Genomic DNA, 22,055 nt, shown 5'->3' on the forward strand with positions numbered 1-22,055 from the left:
CCCCCCCCCGCCCTGCACCCTGTGTGCGGGGGAGTGCCCCACGGGTGTCCCCTGCAGCAGGACACAGGCAGCCTCAGGCGGCCAAGAAGCCCTTTGCTGGGCGTACCCGCCTGGCCCGTGTCCCTTGTGTGATGCTCAGTCAGACTCACTTCCAGTTTGCAGTCTCCTATTTTGGAGTGGGGCCTTACTTTTCATACCCCCAGAGCCCGGTGGACAGAGGGACCTGGGTGGGGCGGCCGGGCTGTCGGGCGGCCTGACGAATGACCTCCCTCCTCGGCCGCGGGCCTGCCTTTCCCAGGCCGAGTCCCGCCGGCCGCCCCATCCAAACATCCCTGGGGATGCCACCTCGGCAGAAAAATGATGCTGTTCCATTAACATCTGACACGGATTTGCAGGCCCCAAACAGACGAGCGAGCATGTAAACACCCGGCCTGGCTGGGCCCTCGCCCGGCTCGGAGCAGGATCCTCGTAATTGATTGTCCGCCTGCTGGCCCGCCGGCCTCCCCAGCTCCAGCCAGTGTTATTTCAAGATTGCATTCCCTCCTGGCCCCCCTCCGCAAACGGCGTTTCCCAAACAGCGGATGTGCCTGCTTTTAGGAAGGAGGAGAGGGAGGATCCTGGTTCTGTGAGCCTCGACCTCGCTCCTCCAGGGTGCCAGCGGCCACGGCCGCTCAGCTGCTCCGGGCCCTTCCTCTTTCGTCCTTCGGATCCTGGGGACGCTTGCCACCTGCCTTCCCTGCACCCCTGGCCTGGGTCGGTTCTGGCTCTACCAGATCATAGCACCTGCGGATCCCTCAGCTGCCCCCAGGACCTCCCCCAGCAGCCCCCTTAGCACCCCCTGGCACCGCCCCTCCCCCCGGCCCTCCCTGTCTTTGCCCCTCTGATTTCCTTCCTCATCTCCATCCACATTCAGCCCCAGACACTGTCTCCTGTGGTCGCTGTCCAGCTCAGTCACTTTCTGTGGCTCCCTGCCAACCGCCTGTGGGGCTCCCTCCATCCTCGCGGGGCATCTGATGGGCGGTCAAAGCAGCCCACGTCCCAGCCTTGCCCTCCGCTCCGTGCTGGGGCCCAGGGCAGCAAGGGCACCAGTGGCCGCTTGGCATGGGACAGCCAGGTGGACTGGAAGACCCAGAGCCAGGGAGGAGGGAGGGACAGGAAGGCTGGGGGGTGGGCTGTGCAGAAGCGGACTCCAGGCAGAGGGCCGTGCGAGGTGGGGGTTGGGGCGGGAGTGGAGGGGGCTGCACTGAGCCCTGCCCTGCGGGGCGGATTAGGACAGAGCATCAGGGGGCGGCCCTTCCGGAGCCTGGGGTTATCACTGCTTCCTCCTGTGAGGCCACAGTGATTCACGGCTTTAGGAGCGAAGGGCGGGCTGTCAGGAGCACAGCTAGGTGGCAGGGAGAGGTGCCAGCCTCTCCTTCTGTAATGGGCCGGGCTGGAGCCCAGATGCACAAGCATGAGAGTCCGGGTCCTACTTCTTAGTCCCTGAGCCCTTCCCAGTCCCTGAGCCCTCCATTGCTCACACCCCCGATGGGGAGCTCATGCCCTCCCAGATGCTGGCTCTCATGCCCCAAGTGTGGCTGGTCTTGGAAAGCAAGAACCTGTTTTCCTGGGTGGCTCTGGGGGGTCTAAGCTCTGAGGCTTAGGACATGGACCAGCCCAAGAGAACAGAGCCTGCCACTCTGCGGCTGGTAGCATTGTCCCTCCCCTCTACCCCCCTGCAGACCAGTGGGTGACTAAGAAATGACACTAGTGGCTCAGCAGCCTATCCACACCATGGCTCCGGCTTGTGGGGAGACAGGTCACACCCACTGGGGAATCCTGTGGGATTCCAGGCAATGGTACCATTGCCATTTTCGCAGGCTGGGCATGGGCAGGTGTCTGTGTTGGGGAGTTGCAGAGGGGTTGTACCGGGGCAGGGAGCTGTGTTAGAAGCTCCTTCTGGAAGCAGAGATGGGAAACAGACAGTCAGGGCTGGATGGAGCCAGAGGGACCAGGATGAAGACCTGAGCTGGGGCCAAGGCCAGGTTCATCAAGAGAACAGGACAGATCAGAGGACCACTTGACCCGCCCATGAAGCTTTGAGAAATGCCTTGCTGAGAGAGATGGAGCCAGCTGAGGAATAGACCTCCCACCCCCAGAACAGGGCCATCCAGTGGAATTACTCCCAAAGATAGGAAGGTTCATATAATGCAGTTGAGCACTTGAAATGTGGCTAGTGTGTCTGAGTTCTGAATTTTTAACTTTACTTAAGTTTAACTGCTTTAAGCTTAAATTTAAATATTCATATGAGAAAAGCAATGAAATAGATAAACAAGAGAAAATTAATGAAACCAAAAATCGGTTCTTTGAAAAGATCAATAACATTGATAAACATCTAGCTAGACAGACTCAGAAAAAAAATAGGGAAGATACCAATTTCTAAAATCACAGATGGAAAAGTGGTCATTACTACATACCCTGCAGACTTTGAAAGAATAAAAGAATATGATGATCAACTTTATGAAATAAGTTCTATAGATAACATGGACAAGGCTCCCAAGTAGCCTTGAGGAGAAGAGATAGGAAATCTGATTAGCCCTCTGTGTATAAAAAATATGAATTGAGGCATCTGGGTGACTTTGTCAGTTAAGCATCCAACTTCGGCTCAGGTCACAATCTCAGGGGTTTGTGGGTTTGAGCCCCACATCAGGCTTGTGCAGACAGTGAGGAGCCTGGATCCTGCTTCGAATTCTGTGGTCTCCCTCTCTCTCTGCCCCTCCCCCACTCACACTGTCTCTCTCTCAAAAATAAGCATTAATAAAATTTTTTTAATCTGAATTTTAAAAAATATGAATTCACAATTAAAAAACCTTTCCCCACCAAAAAAATTCCAGGCCCTGGTGGCTTTCCTGGTGGGTTCTAGACACATTTTAGGAAGATTTATAAGCTCTTTCAAAAAATATAGAATAAGGCAATGCTCCTTCTTATCTCATTTTATGGGGTCAGCATTACCCTGATATCAAAACTAGAGATATTACAAAGAAATTACAAAGAAAACTATAAACACTATATCTTTTATGAATAAAACTATGAGATTCTCCATAAAGTATCAGCAATCAAACCCAGCAATATGTATAAAAAAATCATCATGTTTAAGTGGGGTTTATCTCAGGAAGGTGAAGTTGGTTTAATAGTCTCAAATCAATCAATGTAATTCACCATAAAGACAACTATATGATCATTTCAACAGACTAAAAGAAAAAGAAACAAGCAAACAAACAAACCCCTTGATAAAATGGAGTACTCATTGAAGACCAAACATTTTCAGGAAACTGGAAATAGAAGGTAATGTCTTCAACAGATGTCCTGATAAAGGACATCTATTTACAGTGAGAAGACTGGATATTTTCTCCCAAAACAGAATGGCACACTCTCACCACTTCTATTTCAGTAGTGTACTTAGCCAGCACAATAAGGCAAGAGAGAAAAATAAAAGGCCTACAGATTAGAGAACATTCGTAGATGGCATGTACGAATCTACAAAAGGGGTAACTGGAACTGATTTGAGCAAAGACCTGGCGCATAAATCAGTTTTATGTGTAATGACCAACAAAGGAGAGAAAGAGGAAAATGTGATGAGTAGACAGATTGGCAAAGGCCAGTTTGTCGGGGTCATAAGATTACAAGATCAGTATTTAGAAATCACTCATATTTCTACGTGCTACCAATTAACTACTGGAAAGTGAAATTATAAAGCAATACTTTCCACAGTGGTGTAAAAATATGAGATACTTGGAAATAGATTTAACAAAGATATTTGCAAGACTTATGTACGGAGAACTTCAAAAACCGCGGAGAGTAATCAAAGACTTGAATGAATGAACAAAATTAGATTTACGCTGGTTGACTTTAAAACTTGACATACAGATATAAAGCCTAATTTTTAAGCTAAGTAAACAAAACGATGTAGTAGATACAGAAAAATGGAATTGGGTGAAAGGTCCAGAAATGAATCGACATGTCAATTGATTTTCCACAGAGGTACCATGGCAATTCAACATGGAAAGGGAAGTCTTTCTGAGAGATGTTACTGGAAAAACTAGGGGTCTGAGCCTTGGGTCTTAATCTCATTCATACACAAAAGTTAAGGCCAAAGGGATCAGAAACTTAACTTAAAAGCTAAAATTATACATTTTATGGAAGAAAACATAAGAGAAGGTCTTCACATACTTGTGTTGGCAAAGATTTCTTAGACTGGATACAAAAAGAACAAAATATAACATTAAAAACTGACAAATTGAATATCAAAATAAAAATATTTTGCTTTTTGTAAGTTATTGATAAGAAAAGGCAAACATTAGCCACATGAAAGACATAGACCTGCACATTCAAGAGGCTGAGCAAGTGCCAGGCAAGATAAACCCAAAGAAATCCACGCCAGCCAGGACACACTGCAGTTAAACTTGTGAAAAGTAAAGGCAGAGAAAAGGTCTTTTCCAGGAGCTAGAGAGAAATGGTGTGGTGACTGCAGAGGAGCGCCACCTCAGGTGACAGCAGAGTCCCTGACTGAAACTGGGGCTCAGGAGGAGGCAGCACAAGGCCTTCCACCTCGAATCACATCCGCTCTCGCTGAAACTTTCTTTCAGGAAAGGAAAGCCGCCCTCAGAGGATTGGAGACCGAGAGAGTGTGTTGTTGGCGCCTCTGCAGGAAGCGCTCCAACAGAAGGAGGAAGGACAGAGCAGGTGAAAATACAAAGAAGTAATCATTTCACCTCAAGAGTTTCATTCATCACATACCCCTGAATGCGTTGCCCCAAGCATGTAGGGGTAATAACTAGGAAAAGGGCATTCTAAAATTTGGGAAAGGAAAGGAAATCTGAATGACAATAAGGTTTGTGCACATCACTCAAACTGGTAAAGCACCTCTACCACTAGGTAGTGAGGGCAATGTCAGTATGTGGTAGCACTGCAAGCAACTGTTAATAAAGCTACATAGACTCAAAATTATTTTAGAAGCAAAAGACCTCCAATCAAATTTGGCAGTGCAAAACAAAACTCATGCACCCATAGTGGGATTATTCTAGGAATGCAAGGCTGGGTCTGTATTTTAAAATCAGTCAACACAATCCACATCAACTGGTTAAAGATGAAAAATCATATGATGATATCAATTCAGGCAGAAAAATCATTTGACAAAATTTAATACACATTCATGATTCAAAAAACTTCAGCAAACTAGAAAGAGAGGAGGGAACTCCCTCAACTCTCTAAAGAACACCTACAAAACCCCTTCAGCTAACATCAGACTTGATGGTGAAGGACTGGACGCTCTCCTTCTGAGCTTGGGAACAAGGAAAAGATGCCTGCTGTCCCTGCTGTCCTCCATCATCTCATCCAGCCACTGTGATAAGGCAAAGGGGAGACAGGCACACAGATAGGAGGGTGGAAGACGTTAAACTGTCTGTATTTGTGAATGATGTGATTGTCTATGTAGACAATTGAGAAGAGTCTACAGAAAGCAAACAAACCCTTAGAAGTAATAAGTGGGCTCAGCAAGGTCGGGGATAAAAAGATCAAACTACAAAAGTCAATTGCATGTCTGTATAGTAACCGTGAACATTTGAAGATTGAAATTAAAAACGCAACACCTCTTCTATTCACTCTGAAGAGAATAACATACTCAGGTGCAAGTGTGATGAACATGTATAGAATCGAAATGCTGACAATATAAAATGTGGGTGAAAGAAACCAAGACCGACATGATCGGAGAGAGCCACACCAGGCTTGAGGACCGGAAGGCTCAGCCTGGGACAGAAGTCAGTCCTCCCCAAATCAATCTGCAGATTTGATGCAGCCCCTGGCGAAGCCTCAAGAAGATGGACATAGACAAGCCCATTCTAAAATTTGCGTGGAAAAGCACAGACCTTAAAGTAGTGTCAGGGTTGAATTGTGCCCCCTGAGTCATGTGTTGACACCCTCACCCCCGTCCCTCAGAATGTGACCTTATTCAGAGATAAGAGGTGACCAAGTTAGATAGAAGTGATTTAGGGTGGCCTGAACCTACACTGATGTGCTTATAAAGGGGGGAAAGTTGGAGACAGACGTGGGACAAGGACACTGTCCGACAACCCAGGCAGAGTGCAGGCTTTCCTCTCAGCTGCAGAAGAAACCAACTCTGACCTTGGGTTTCCAGCCTCCAGAACTCGAGAGAACAAATTCTCCTTTAAGCCTCTCTCTCATGACGCTTTGTTACGGCAGCCGTGGCCCCGGAACAAATACGAGCAGCAGACAGGACGCTGGAGGAGCCCCTGGCCCCGCAGTGAGGTCCCTCTGTAGCCACAGCAAAGGGGACAGGGTGGTTGCTGGGGGGACACACACGTGTCAACGGGGCACAGCAGGGACCCCCACCGAGGTGGGGGTTGCGGGGAGGGGTTGGCAACCGGTTGAAGGGAGAGAAAACAGCCTTTCCACAAATGGCCTCGGAGGACGGGGCCTCCACAGGCAAACAAGGAACTCGACCTAAACCGCACGCCTGATACAAACACCAGCGCAAAGTGGGTCATAGATTTAAATGTAAAATGTAAACTGTCAAACGTCAAGAAAAAAACAGGAGAAAATCTTTGGCACATAGACTAGTCAAAGCGTTCTTCGGCTTCCTATCAACAGAATGATCCATAAAAGGAAAATTGATCAAAAATAGAAACTCGTGCTCTGTGAAAGACGCTCCATCAGCAGGATGAACAGGTGCCCAGAGACGGGAAGACACGCTTGCAGCCTCAGAGATGACAGGAGACCAGTGTCCACATACGTGAAGACACCTCAGCGCCCCAGAGTGAACACTAACCATTCTGTCAGGAAGTGGGCACAACGCTGGGGCAGAAGTTGACAAAAGGTGACACACAGAAGGCAGGTAAGCTTTGTGAAAAGACCCTTGACCCCAGTGGCCATCCGGGAGCGTGCTGCGACTTCACGCCTGTCAGGTCAGCAGAGACAGAATCCGGTGAGGACACCGAGCGCGTCTAGGATGCAGGGACCCCAGGTCTTTCCCACATGCCTGGCGGGAGCGCAGGGCGGGGTGCAGGGGCCCTGCAAACCGCTCTGGCGGTTCCTGTTAAACCTATTAGTGGAATTACTAGAAGACCCGGCAATTACACTTTTGGGCATTTATCCCAGAAAATGGACATTTATTTTCACACAGAAGTTTGGACAGGAATGTTCATATCAACTTTATTCGTAATAGCTAACGTCTGGAAATAGCCCAGTGACCTTCGCCACGCGGAGTGGAAATGCTGGTGCATTCAGCCTCTGGAATGCTGCTCGGGGAGAAAAGGGGATGAAGACTGACGCACACGGAAATGCGGGCCAGGCTCCTGGGGGCTGCGCTGAGGGCAAGAGCCTGTTTCAAAAGGACACCCACGGCATGAGTCCTTTCATGTCATGTGTACTGAACAATGTAATTTTTAAAAACATTTTTTAAGGTTTATTTATTCTTGAGAGACAGAAACAGAGAGTGAGCAGGGGAGGGTCAGAGAGAGAGGAAGACACAGAATCTGAAGCAGGCTCCAGGCTCCGAGCTGTCAGCACAGAGCCTGACGCGGGGCTCGAACCCATGAACTGCGAGATCATGACCTGAGCTGAAGTTGGACGCTTATATGACTGAGCTGCCCAGGTGCCCCTCAAAACATAGAAGTCTTAAACTCAGTAAGACAAACACAGAAAAAGGGGTAAAAGATTTGGAAAATTTTCAAAAGAAGGTATTCAGGGAGCCCCTGAGCACTCGGCACAGTGCTCGTGGAGACAAGATGCTCTGGGTGCAGTTACGAAACCAGGCCGTACCCGGGGTTGACTGGAGTGTGGAGCAGCCGCGGCTCGGTCCCCTACAGCTGGTGTAAAGTGGGCCTCAGGGGGTGACACGTTTTGGTAGTTTCTCATGAGGTTGAACACAATTACCGTAAGACCCAGCCAGGCTTCCTCATCTTAGACGCCTAGAGAGGGACACGGAAGCCGGCAGCCGCAGTGGCCTTGGCGAGCACTGGCGTGAATGGGAAGCAGCTGGAATCTCAGCAATGGGCTCCTGGATGCACGGACTCTGGCGCATCCGGATCCCCGAGCCCCTCTTGGCTGCACAGGGAATGACGTCCGGGCACACGCAGCTGTGGGGGACACGGGGTGCAGCTGCCCACCAGTGTGGCTGGGACAAGGGCACGTGTCAGGGCGGTGCAAACGCCGGATCCGCGCTGCCTGGGGGCCTTGCATGCCCAGCTGTGCACTTCAAGTGGGGGAGCTCCATGCACCCGGCGGGGGGTGGGGGGGCGGTGTGACTGTAAAACTCCTGCCACGTCCACCTCATCGGAGGCCCACATTCTGCCCCGTGAACACCAGCAGCCCTGCTTGGTGCTCAGAATGGAATCTTCCACATGAGGCACATTCCCTCCGGTCTGCCTGGTGGCTGAGGCGTACAACCCCCAGACCTCCACAGGCCCGTGTCGGGTCCACAGGGCTGCCCTCACTGCCCGTCCGTCCACTCCTACTTTTCCTTCTGGCCTCTGGCTCAGGGACTTCCTCCTGCGGGAAGCTTTCCCTGACTCCTCGGGCTGCGTGGGCCTCCTGTGGATCCCTTGCTGTCCCCCACCTCGCTGCCCCCCCAGATTGCCTCCTGGGGGTCCTCCACCCCAGCTAGCACGGGCCCGTCCCGAAGGGCGCCAGGCACTTCCGCTCCCCACGAGGGCGGAAACCTGCATCCAGTCTCCTAAGCAGCCGTACCTACGTTTGGAAACGCGAGTCTGGCAGGTGGGGTGGGCCTGGCGTGCGGGTTCAGGGCTGATTCGTTAAAAGGTTTTATGAAAGCATGCTAAATAGACCGTGCAATTGCAAGAGTGAGTCCTTCTCTGGTGGAAATTACTCAGCCATTTGGTTTTTATTTTTGCAAACGTGGTTCGGCCCTTTTGAACACTCACTTGATACGACTTCGCTGCCAAAGCAACAGGAAGATATGCTTTGAGTTCTCCGTAAAACCCCCGTGTAAACACCAGGCTTACGGGTAATTGCAACACAGCGCCGGCTCCAGCGGCCTTCTGTGGCCTTCCCTGGGTCTCCCGCCCCAGCCCTACCTGCCCCATGGCTCTCGGGGTCAACGTGCCAGCCAGACCCCCACCCCCCACCCCAGACGGAGGGGTGAGGCTTCTGGAAGTTTTTCTCTGTGGGGAAAGGGAGCTTCCGTGGGCCTCTGGCCTTTAGACACGCCATCCCTCCCACTCCCGTCCCCTGTCCCGTGCCTGCCGGGGTCCGTCCTGACTGGGCTCTGCCTCTGTAGCTCCTGTCCAGGCTGTGAGCCGCTGCCCTGGCCCCGTGGCCCCGCCTGCCCAGACACTGCTGGGCCTGTGCTCTGTGACGCCCCAGCCTGGGACACGCCACCATCTGCATTCTGGCCACACCTCAAAGCAGCCTTTCCAGAGTCCCAGGAGGACGACTTCTTGCTCCACAACTCTCTGGAATCTTCCAAGGCTGGACCTGGACAGAGCCCGTGCTGCCCAGGGAACCTTGGTCTGCATGCAGGGCATTCTAATGGACGTTTTCACCAAAGCCCCAGATACTGCAGACCGGGCTGTTCCAGAGGCGCAGCCGGAAATGACACAACTTAGCCCCGTGCAGTCAAGCAAAAGGGGTCGGGGCTCCCCTGTGGCTTGAGGGGCTCATCTCTGCCCCTGGGAGGTCCCTAGCCTGAAGGAACAGAGGGGTCACCAGGGGCCACTGGACAGAATCTCCTGGCCAGGCTAAGAATGGCCACTGGTATGGGGATCCCACTTGGCTTCCCAGAGCCCCCCCACCCTGCTCTGGACACAGCGTCAGGTTGCCAATAAAAACCAGAGGGACCGTAGGATGGCTTGTCCCCTTGGGGACCTGGGGAAACATGGACGGGCTAGTGTCCAGCCTCTACCCAACACCAAAAGCTTCCCTCCACCCCCTCCCCCGGGTGTCTCCCTCCATCGGCTAAGCTGCCCCAGGAGGATGCGGCTCACAACAGCCACCAGGGCCTGAGCTGGGCAGGAAAGGTTCTCCCAGCACTAGGGCTGTGGACTCGGCCAGGTGCTGGCCAGGACTCCACACCGTCTGTGCATCAGTTTCCTTGTCTCTATAAAGATGGGGGCTGTTCTTTCCAAACTGCAGGGCCGCGTGTTAGGAAGCATAATGTGTGGGGAGCTCCTAGCAACTCTGGGCACACGATGGTCGTGAGCTACTGCCGCTGTCCTAGTTTCTGGAAACACCGTCCACACTCTCCAGCCACGGCCCTGCCTCTCGGGTCAGCCTGGGGGTGTGGGCCTTCTGTCCCTACCCCGGAAAAGCCATGGGCACGGTTGGCCGTGAGCCCTATTCTGGGCAGCACCCCATCCGAGCAGAGCTGAATGCAGACCTGAGCTGTGTGGTGGCCCCCGGCCCGGGGTCCCTGGGGTCACGGGGTCCAGGTGGACTGGGCCTTAGAGAGCAGACTTGACCCCACCACCTTGACCGGGTGAACCCCAGTTGCCTATTCTTGCAAATGCTGCCAGGAGCTGAACTCAAGCCAGCCAGATAGTGCACCTTGGAAGAGTGGCTGACCTGCGGCCCCTGGAGGGCATGTGGCTGACAGAGACCCCATCACCTGTCCCATGGGCACCCGGTGGCCCTAGACAGATGCAGCAGGATTGCAATAGTTATCCCTCCGTCCGGGGACACTTCACCCTGGCCCGTCCCATCTGCCCGCGGGGGGGAGGGGGTGGCAGTGTCTGGGAGTCCACTTCCCCTGAGCACACATGGCCCGGGGCCCTGTCACATCTCCACACAGAGAGGCTGTCCCTGCACTCCAGGTGGTTCTGACTCAGAAGACTTAATGGTTGGGGCCTTCCAGAGCCATCTGGAAGCCCCTCTGTCACAGGCCCAGCACACCCAAGGGGAGACCCCGTGTCCTGAGGGAATGCCCAAAGGCTGGGCATGGCGAACACCACCGTGTACAGTGCTTTGCCAGACGGAGCTGGTCATGTGGTCGGGGTGGCAGTGGAGCGGGGTCCTCCCTGACCCCCAAGCCCCCCCCCCCTTTTATAAACCACTGTTGCTTGAGAACCTTCGTTCTGTGGCCACATGTTTGTTGAGTGCCAGCCGTGGTGGCCGGGCTGGTCATGGCCCCTGTCCCCTGTCCCCTGGAGCTTTCGGATGGGTCTCTGGAGGCAAGAACCCAGCCAGGACAGGGTCCCGTGACAGGGGGAGTATAGGGAGGCCGGTCCCAGAAAGTGACCTTCCGTCTGGGCCAGCCGTGGACAGAAGGCCCGAGGCCCACACCTGGGCTGGGATGGTCCCGGCAGCTCTGGCAAAGGCCCCTCGGAGCCTCCGGGCTGGGAGTGTCTAGGCCCAAGGAGTGACCCAGGAGGAGAGGTCACCTGGACAGTCCTGGGGACCTGGAGTCGCAGAAATGTAAGTCCCACAGGCCTCTCCTCCCCCACCCCCAGGCCACACATGAGGTCTGCAGGGCCGGCCCCATGGCCCCCACGGGGAGCTGGGCAGCCAGGCCACAGCCACTCCCACCCTCTGCCCCTGGGTCCCCATGGGAGCGGGGGCAGGCGCAGCAGATCAAAAGGCCCCCCACCCGGCCTCGCCCATCAGGGAAACATCACTCTGCTCTGGAATGAAGTGGCTTCAGCGGCCGATGCGAGGAAATGGGTATTTATGTAACGGTGGGCATGGTTTTTATTTTCCCTAATTTTCAGATTACTTTCGATTAGGCCTCTTCGGAGTAGAAAAGGCTTGAGGTGAAATAGATCCTGCCTAAATCATTACTGCCCCCGCCCCAGGGCCGCCTCTGCAGACAATTACCCCGACCCAGGGGTTAGGGGCAGACCCCAGGCCGGGCACTTCCTCGGCGCGCACACAGCCAGGAGGGCCAGGGGCCAGGCTGCACCAGAGGACACACAGTGGCCATTGATTCCGACGTCCCTCTGGCCACAGGCACTGGGGGAGGGAGAGAAGAGAGCCATACCCACCAACATCTGGACTCTATCTCTTCTCCCCGCCCCCAACTCGGGACAAGGCGGGGGATGGGGAGAGGGAAAAAGGAAAAAAATGCCCAGGCCAAATTCAAATGCTTTCATAAATTTTGCACCAGAAATGTTTTGACGTGAATATTTTTGTCAGTCTCCAGCGTTTGCCAAAAGAAACTCAACTCCACACGACAGCTCGAATATATTCTCTAGATGACGCTGGAGCGGCTGGGCCCCCACACCTGCGAGGCACGCGGGCTGGGCGACGGGAGGCGCCGGGACTGTCCGGGGACGGCGGGCGCGGCCCCGCGGGGCACTCTCCTGATGCCCCCCTCTGGGCAGGTCCGCCTGGGGTCCGGCAGAGCCTGGGGCAGGCACCGCCCACGAGGAACGAGCCGGGGGACAGAGGGAGTGGAGGCGAGTTCACACCTCCAGGGGGAACCACACACGTGTGAATAGCTGTTTCCTTCTGCAAAGCTGAAAAAACAGCCCTTTTGGGTTTCTTTTTCTGTTGACTGTATTTCTCCCACTTTCCTATAATCAATATGAATTACAAAAAATGCCATTTAATGACACACGTCTCTCTTCCTCAAAAAATTAAACACCGCACACTGCGGCTCCCTGTCCCTGGCTGCGGCACGGAGGGACTCACGGACACTGTGGTGGGTGAAGCAGCCAGTCACAGCCAAGGACAAACGCTGTGGGAATCCACTCGTACGACGGCGAGCAGTGATCTAGTCACGCAGAGAGCAGGGCGGCGCCAGGGCTGGGGTGTGAGTGCTTAGTAGGGACACATCTTGTTCTGCAGGAAGAAAAAGCTGTGGCGACAGGGTGGGGGCTCGGGGGGGCGCTGCACGACTCTGAGAACGTACTTAATGCCACTCAACTGTACACTTAAAAATGGTTACAACGGTACATTTTGTGTGTATTTTACCAGACACACGATCCAGTGGACAGGGATCTCCTCTCCCGAGATCAGTGGTCCCTACCCAGAGTCACCCGCTAGGGGAGGTGGTCAGGCTGGAGGGCAGCTCCCTCACCTGCTGGCCCCGGGGCCTCGGACTGATCATCTGTGAAGTGGGTCACCGCCTCTCCTCAGCATGAGGCTACGAGGAGGGTGGAGGCGCCCCCAGCCGGTGTCGTGTGAGGGGCTGACCTGGCTTCCAGGAGCCGAGTTCCCCTGCAGATGCCCAGGGCACTGGGAGATAGAACCGTGGTGGCTGTGGGGAGATGGTCGAGGTGGTAGCTGAGGGCAAGCTCCTAACTCCTCTGTGACTCAGTTTTCCCATCTGTAGACGGGGATGGAGATGCCAGAGTGCCGACCTTGAGGCTGCCACAGGGACGGAGTGAGGGTGATTCCTGCCACGCGGTGTTGCGCCTGGCCAGGGGGGGGGGGGGGGGGGGGGGGGGGGGGGGGGAACGGCTAGCCAGCACTTGTGGCAGAACCAGGCACGTGCACGCTGGAAACAGCATTGTCGGAAGTTGTTTTTATCTGAAAAACAGGGACCCCATGCATTCTTTGTTGTTTCTTCCAAAATACTGAGTACCTGCCCTGTGGACCAAATGCCACTGGATGGAAGGGGGACAGGGCAGGAGGTGAAGTGAGGCGTCTGACAACAGGTGGGGCGCCCGGTGGGCCGCCGGCTTTGGGAGAGGCAGCACCCCAGGGAGAGCAGAGGAGCCGCTCAGGTGGGCTCGGGCGGAGGTGCGCGTGTGGGCTCAGCTCTGCTTCCAGCGGCCTCCAGCGCCTCTTACCACCGGCTCTCGGTCCCGGTGCACAGCCTACCTGCAGGCGGGCTCTGTGTGGCCTGCGCACTGAGCAGAATGGTTTGGCACCAGCCGCCAGCATTACACGTCAGGAGGCAGGTGGCTGACTGTGTTGTGTGGTTGGCAGGGACTTCCTCCCTCCGAGTGCCATGGTTGTCTCCAAAGTCAGCCCAGCGGGGTGAGCAGAGGAGACATGTCCCGTCTGGGACAGGGCGTTTGGCAGCGGAGTTGGGGTGGGGAGGGGGGTGGCCTCCAGAGCTCTGTGCTTGCTGTGGGGACACCTGGGATGGGGAAGCTCCTCCAGCCGGCATCCGTGGGTCCAGCCCCCACCCTGGCGACTCACACAGGACATGATGATGGTGACCAGGGGCCCTTGCAGACTGTGTGGGACAGAGTTGCTGAGCAACAAGAAAATCTTTTCCTTTCATCTGCTGAGGCCTGAGTTTGTTTGTTACCGCAGCAGAACCCAGACAGCCCTGACTGCTACACACATTTCACTCAAATATGGGCATCTTTGGATTTTCTAGAAAAAAAAATAGGAGCTCTGGCTACATGGGCCCAAGCTCCTGCATAGCAACCACTGGATGGACGTGAGTGGCAGCTTCATTTGGGGGCAAGGTCACTACTTTGCCTCAGTTTCCCCTGGTGCATTCTCTCATGCTACCAGTCTGCATTGGCATTTACTTCCCCAAAGAGCCTCTTGGGGCCTCTGTCTCTGAGTCTCCCCATGACCGTGAGCTCCTTCTCCATGGAGGAACTTAGACTCAGCCACCCTGACGTATGGGAGGCTGTGACCCTCTATGGACGTTTGCATTCAATGCTTGGCAGCCTGGTGGGGACGGGTGTTCATAATGCATCTGCTGACTAACATGCCCTGCACTCAAGGAATGACATAATCAGAGAGTGGGAGCCCCTCAGCACGGAAGCCTGACCACACCCCAGCCATCTCCCCGCTCTCTGTTTGCCAGACTGGGAAGACCTTGTTCTAATAGCTCAGAAGAAGGTGGTAAGCACCCGGCGTAGGAGGCTCAGGGATGGGGTGAACTGATGGAGGCCACGCAGCTAGTGGAGCCCAAGCCAGTGCTCACTGTTACGGGGTTTCCTTGTGTGGATTCTGGCTTCTCCACCTGCTTTCCTCCAGGGTCATCAGGCTTCCTAAGGTTTTCCTTTTTTTTTTTTCAGGACTTAACATATATTTGGGTTTTTTCTGGTTTCTGTTTGTTTTTTAATTTAAATTTTAGTTAGTTAACATGCAGTGCAATATTGGTTTCAGAAGTAGAATTCGGTGATTCATCACTTACATAGAACGCCCAGTGCTCATCCCAACAAGTGCCCTCCTTAGTACCCCTCACCCATCCAGCCCATCCCCCCCCACCTCCCTCCATCAACCCTCAGTTTGTTCTCTATCTGTAAGTCTCTCATGGTTTGTTTCCCTCTCTTCTCTATTTCGCTCCCTCCCATAGATTCATCTGTTTTGTTTCTTAAACTCCACATATGAGTGAAATCATATAGTATTTGTCTTTCTCTGACTTATTTCACTTAGCCTAATGCATTCTAGCTTTATCCACATCATTGTAAATGGCAAGCTTTCATTCTTTTTGATGGCTGACTAATATTTCATTATGTGTACACACACACACACACACACACACACACACCCCATATCTTCTTTATCCATTCATCAGTCAATGGACTGGACTTTCTCCATAGTTCAGCTATTGTTCACAATGCTGCTATAAACACTGGGGTGCATGTAGCTCTTGGATGAAAGACCTAAATGTGAGACAAAATTTTCAAAGAATACTGGCCTTACACCTGTCCAGAAGAGAAATCACCCCTGTGTGCTTCCCCCAAGTGGCTGTTTGTCCAGCTACAAGTCCCCCTCCGTCCCTCCTGGGCGTTCACTCCCTTCGGAGAGCCTGCTTCATTACACTTCCATCCTAACCTTTTTGGAAGGAAAATACATCAGGCCAAGAGAATGTGCCTCTCCCAGGGTGCCCACCTCCCAGGGTGCCCACCTCCAGCAGATGGAAGGAATCAGAGCAGCCACCATAATCTACCCTGAATGAGTCATAGGCTATGATCACAGTGACTCAAGCCCAGGCCCCTGAGAGGCAGACATTCAGATCCTCCTTTTGCTGACAAAGAAAATGAAGCACAAGGAGATGGAATGACGGGACATATACAGTGAGCTGGGGCCAAAGCCTGGGAGCTGAAACTTCCACTTCTGAATCCAACATTTCTCTGCCTCTGGCCTGATGAAGGCTGCCTTCCATTCCTAGGAGTCGGGAAAAAAGATTCAGCGTCCATTCTTATACCTGTGAGAACTGGGGCCAGTCGCAGGGATTCTTTGTCCGTAGTTGGACCCTGCTGCTGACGGGGAAGAGCAGTGACGCCGGGCGAGTCTCGTGCGCGGATAGTCCTAACGGCTCACTCACAACCTGGCTTCCTTCTAGAGCTAGTCCACGTGAGAAGTAGCCTCCTCCTGGTGAAGCGCCAGGGCCCCTGTCTGGGAGTAGAATGAACATTTCTCTTTCACCCGAAGGGGTAAGACTGGAGAGAGGAGGAACCTGCGGCTCCTTCAACTTCCTTCTCTGGGACTCGAGCATCCTTCTGCTTACTCTGGAAATGAGCATGCCTGCCGGGGAGACAGATTTGTCTGCCAGCTGGTCGGGGCCGGGAAGGGGAAGTCCAGTTGTCTGGCGCCACCAGGCTGGGGAGCAGCCAGGAAGGTCAGGATGCTGAGCCTCCTCCCTCCCTCCTTTCGTCCCTTTCTTTTCCGAGTATTTTTTACTGTAGACAAATACATATAAAATTTACCATTTTAACGATTTTTAAGTGACAATTCAGTGATGGTGTTAAGTACATTTGCAGTGTTATATGTCCATCGCTGCTACACAGCCGCGGAACTTCTTCATCGTCCCAAACAGGAACCCGCCATTCCCCCTCTGTCAGCCCTTGGTGACCCCATTCTACTCTCTGCCTGAATCTCCTCATTCTAGGAGCTTCATATACGTAGAATCAGAATATATCTCTTTTGCGACTGGCTTACTTCATGTAGCGGTGACACCCCAAGGTTCATCCATGGTGTAGCAGTGTCAGAATTTCCTCCTTTTAATTCCTGTTATTAATATCCCTTTGTACACATGTATCATGTTTTGTCCACCACACCTGCTGGTGGACGCCTGGCTTGCTTCTACCTTTCAACTCTTGTGACTAAAGCTCCAGTGAACATGGCTATCCAAGTATGTGCTTGAGTCTTTCAGTTTGAGAATATACTGAGAAGTGGGATGGTGGGATCATATGGTAATTCTATGTTTAACTTTTTGAGGGACCACCAGCCAGCCTGTTTTCATTTGACATTCCGATCAGTAATGTGTGAGGGTTCTAGTTTCTCCACACCCCCACCAACCACACTTATTTTCAGTGTGTGTGTGTGTGTGTGTGTGTTTACTATAGCCATCCCGGTAGATATAAGGTGATATCTAATTGTGGTTTTGACTTGTGTTTATCTAATGACTAATGATGTTGAATGTTTTTGCATGTGTTTTTTTGGCAATGTGTATGTCTTTGAAAAATAGATCTATTCAGACCTTTGCCCATTTTTGAATTGAGTTGTTTGGTTTTTGTTGTTAAGTGGTAAAAGTTCTTTATGTATTTTTGATATTAATTCCTAATCAGATAGATGATTTGCAAATATTTTCCTCCATGCTGTGGGTTGTCTGTTCATTCTCCTAATTTTTTGCACAAAAAAACTCCTACATAATTTTTCTTTTGTTGCCTGTGCTTTGGGTGACATATCCAAAGTATCATTGCCATATCCAATGTCATGAAGATTATCCCCTGTGTTTCTAAGAGCCTTATAGTTTCTGCTCTTATATTAAGGTCTTGATCTGCTTTGACTTAATTTTTGTATATGGGGTAAAGGAAGGGTCTTTTGTATGTGTATAAGCAGTTTTCCCAGCACCATTTGTTGAAAAAAACTCTTTTCTCCACTGAATGGTCATGGCTCCTTTTTTGGAAATCATTTGACCATATATGTGAGGGTCTATTTATGGATCTGCATTCTATTCCATCACTCTATTTTTATCTATTCCATCATACTGTTTTTATCATTGTAGTTTTTTTTAGTAAGATTTGAAATAAGGAAGTGTGAGTTCTCCAACTTTGCTCTCTTTTTTTAAGATTCTTTGGCTATTTGGGCTTACTTGAGACTTCATATGAATTTTACGGCGGGTTGTTTTTTATTTCTGAAAAACAAGTGCTGTAGAGATATTGATAGAGATTGCACTGAATCTGTAGATTCTTTCAGTAGTGTTGTCACCTTGACAATTTAAGTTTCCTGATCCATGAACATGGGATGTCTGCTTTAATTTTTTAGCCATGTTTTATAGTTTTTGTGTACAAGTTGTTTGTATAGTTTGTTAAATTTATTCCTAAGCATTTTATTATTTTTGATGCTGTTGTATATAGAATTATTTTTATAATTCCCTTTTCATCGTTAGTGTACAGAAATGCCACTAAATTTGGCCTGTTGATTTGGTATCCTGCAACTTCACTGGATTCATTGAATATCTCTGACAGCTTGGTTTGTGTATAGATTCTTTAGTGTTTGTACATATAACATACATCATGCCATATTTGGACAGAAATAATTTTACTTTTTCCTTTCCAATTTGGATTTTTTCCCTTTTTTATTCATTTATTTCTTTTTCTTGCATTTTTTTAATGTTGAACAAGGGGGTGAGAGTGGGTAATTTTGTCCTATTCCTGACCTTAGAGGAAACCCTTATACTCTTTTACAGTTGAGTATTAGGTAAGCTCTGGGTTTTTCATACACTATCTTTCATGTTGAGGAACTTCCAACCCATTCCTCATTTATTGAGTATTTTAATCCTGAAGGAGTATTGGATTTTTCTGCCTTGATTGAGATGATCATGTAGTTTTTCCTGTCATTCTATTAATGTAGGGTATTGAAGTGATTGATTTTCATATGTTGAACTTCCCTTGCCTTCTTGGAATAAATCTCATTTGGTTATAGTAATAATTTTTTTAATGTGCTGCTGAATTTGGTATGTTAGTCTTTTGATGAAGATTTTTGCACTTATATTCATAAGGGATATTGGTCTGTAGTTTTCCTCTTTTGTAGTGTATTAGTTTAGCTTTGGTATCAGGGTAATGCTGGCTTCTTCAAATGAGTTAGGAAATATTTCCTCCCCTTAAATTTCTGAAAGAGTTCGGGAAAGATTGATATATTTCCTTTTTTTTTTTTTTTTTACAAATAGTTTATTGTCAAGTTGGTAAGTATAATTCCTCATTAAATGTTTGTTAGAATTCACAAGGAAGCCATCTGGTCTTGGATATTTCTTTATTGGGAGATTTTAAACCACTGATTCAATCTCCTTACTAGCTATAGTCCTATTCAAATTTTCTATTTCTTCATGAGTCAGTTTTGGCACATTGTGTGTTTCTAGGAATTTGTCCATTCTTTTAGGTTTCTTCCAATGTGTTGGTGTGCAATTGTTCAAAGTATTCTTTTAAATTCTAATTCTTATAAGCCTCTTCATTTCTGTAAAATCAGTTGTATCCTCACTTTCATTTCTGAATTTGAAAGCTATACCTTCACTCTTCTCTGTCAGTTTAGCTAAAGGTCTGTCAATTTGGTTGATCAAAATGCCTCTTGTGGACAGCATATAGTTAGATCATTTTTCTATTCATTCTGTTAATTTGCCCAGTGTTCAATGATCTTTTTTAGAATGACCTTTTGCATAGCAAACCACCCTAAACTTTGTGGTTAAATGCAACAATAATTTTATTATTCCCAAGAATCTGTGGATCAGAAATTCAAACAGCACAGTGGGGACAGCTTGTCTCTGTTTCCACAGTGTCTAGTGCTTCAGCTGGGAAGGTTCAAATGGTTTTATGTTACTGAAACAGCCACAGGCTTGGCGAGTAGGGGTGAGGAGGGTGTGCTGCTGGCTTGGGCGCAGACCCTGTGGGGACTGTCAACTGCAGTGGATCTCTGGGTGGCTGAAGCATCCTCTTAGCATGGTGGCCTCAGGTTGATGGGACTTTTTTCATGGCAGGCTAAGGTTCCAAAATGGGTGTTCCAGCGAGCAAGATGGAAGTCGCATGGCATCCTGTGACTTGGACTCAGAGTCTAAGACTTTCTCCAAGTTATTTTCTAAAAGCTTTACAGTTTACATTTAAATCTATGACCCCTTTTTGAGTCGGTGTTTGTATCAGGCATGCAGTTTAGGTTGGGGTTTCTTGTTTGCCTGTGGAGGTCCTGTCCTTGGAGGTCATTTGTGGAAAGGCTGTTTTTCCTTCTTTTGGACAGTGGGCAACCCCTCCCCTGACCCCCCCCCCAATCCCCGTGGTGAGGCTACTGCTGGGCTCCCTGCTGCGCCCTGTTGAAGTCTGTGTGTGTCCCCCCATCACCATCCTCTCCCCTTTGATGTGGCTACAGAGGGACCTTACCGTGGGGCCAGGGGCTCCTCCAGCGTTCTGGCAGTGTCCTGCCTGCTCACAGCGCCTGCTGCCCTGGGGCCTATGTCCTCTGGGTACATTCTGGAATGAGCTTTTTACATGGACCAAAAACCTATTTGGGATTTTTATAGGAATTGCATCAATTCTATAGATCAGTTGAGACTGACTTCTTTACCATGCTGTTTTCCAATTCATGAGCATGGTATGGTTCTCCACTTATTTAGGTCTTTTGGGGTTTTTTAAATCAACATATTGTAATTGTCAGATCCTGTACATATTTGTTACAGTTTATACCTTTTTGGGGGACATGTAAATGACATATTTTTAATCTCTAGGTTCACATATATATTGTTAGTATATAGCAGTGTGGTTGATTTTTATGTGTTGGTCTTGTGTCCTCTGGCCCTGTTGAGCTCACTTAGTCTAAGAAAATTTTTTGTAGATTCCTTTGAGCTTTCCACATAGACAGTCATGTCATCTGCAAATAGGAAAGGTTTAAATCCTTCCTTTCCAATCTGTGTGCCTTTTCCCCTTTGCCTTAAGGCAGTGGCTAGACCCTCCAGGACTATGTGAAGAGACAGTGCTGATTGTCCCCAAATTTAGGGGGAGAGAACCCAGCCCTTCACCTTTAAGTATGATGTCAGCTGTAGAGTTTTTGTAGGCATTCTTGGGCAAGCTCAGGGGGTTCCCCCTCTATTCCTAATTCCTTAAGTTGTTATCATGAGTGGGTTTGGATTGTATCAAATGTTTTATCTGTATGAATTGATGTGATCATTTGACTTAATCTTTGGATGCAGTGAATTGTATTGATTATATCATACTGAACCAGCTTTGCATTCCCAGAATAAATCTCAGTTGGTCATGGTGTATAATATTTTGTGTCATAATGCTAGATTCAGTTGGCTCATATTTTGTTGAAAATCTTTGCATTTTAGTTTGTGAGATATCTTGGTCTAGTGTTTTCTTTTCTTCCCTGTTTCAAGCAGTCCTTGTCTGGTTCTGGTGTCAGAAAAGGGATGTGCCGCTTTCTTCTTCTTCTTCTTCTTCTTCTTCTTCTTCTTCTTCTTCTTCTTTTTTATAAATAACTCTTTTATTTCTTTTTTTTAATAGTTTATTGTCAAGTTGGTTTCCATATAACACCCAGTGCTTATCCCCACAAGTGCCCTCCTCCATGCCCAGTTATGGGCCTTCTAACAGAAGTTGGGAAGTACTCCCTTCTCTATTTTCTGAGCAACATTGTGTAGACATGCTTTCCATTCTTCTTTAAACGTTTTCTCTAGCAAAACATCTGGGTCTGGAGACATTTTTTCTCAGGAGCTTACAAACTACCAACTCAATTTGTTAAAGATTATAGGATTTTATAGTTTGTCTCATTTATCTGGTTGAGTTTTCATAGTTTGTGGTGTTTGAGAAAATACTTTCTTGTTCTTTCTCTCCAATTCTTCTCAGTTGTTGAATTTAGGAGGCTCAAGTTGTTTGTAAAATTCTCCGTCATCACATGAGTGGTTTCTGGACTCTCAATGTGGTAGTGCCTTTTTCGTTTCCGATATTGGTTACTGGTGTCTATGCTATTGCACTCTTGATACCTTCAGTCTTGCTAGAGGGTTATCTTTTTTTTTTTTTTTTTAATGGTATGAATCTTTTTTTTTTTTTGAGAGAGAGCAACCAAGTGTGAGTGGGGAAGGGGCAGAGAGAGAGGGAGACATAGAATCTGAAGCAGGCTCCAGGTTCTGAGCTGTCAGCACAGAGCCCAACATGGGGCTCGAACTCATAAACTGTGAGATCATGACCTGAGCTGAAGTCGGACATTTA

The sequence above is a fragment of the Hyaena hyaena genome, unplaced genomic scaffold (assembly GCF_003009895.1).
Source record: "Hyaena hyaena isolate Hyena2069 unplaced genomic scaffold, ASM300989v1 scaffold_987, whole genome shotgun sequence".
Taxonomy (NCBI): Eukaryota; Metazoa; Chordata; class Mammalia; order Carnivora; family Hyaenidae; genus Hyaena; species Hyaena hyaena.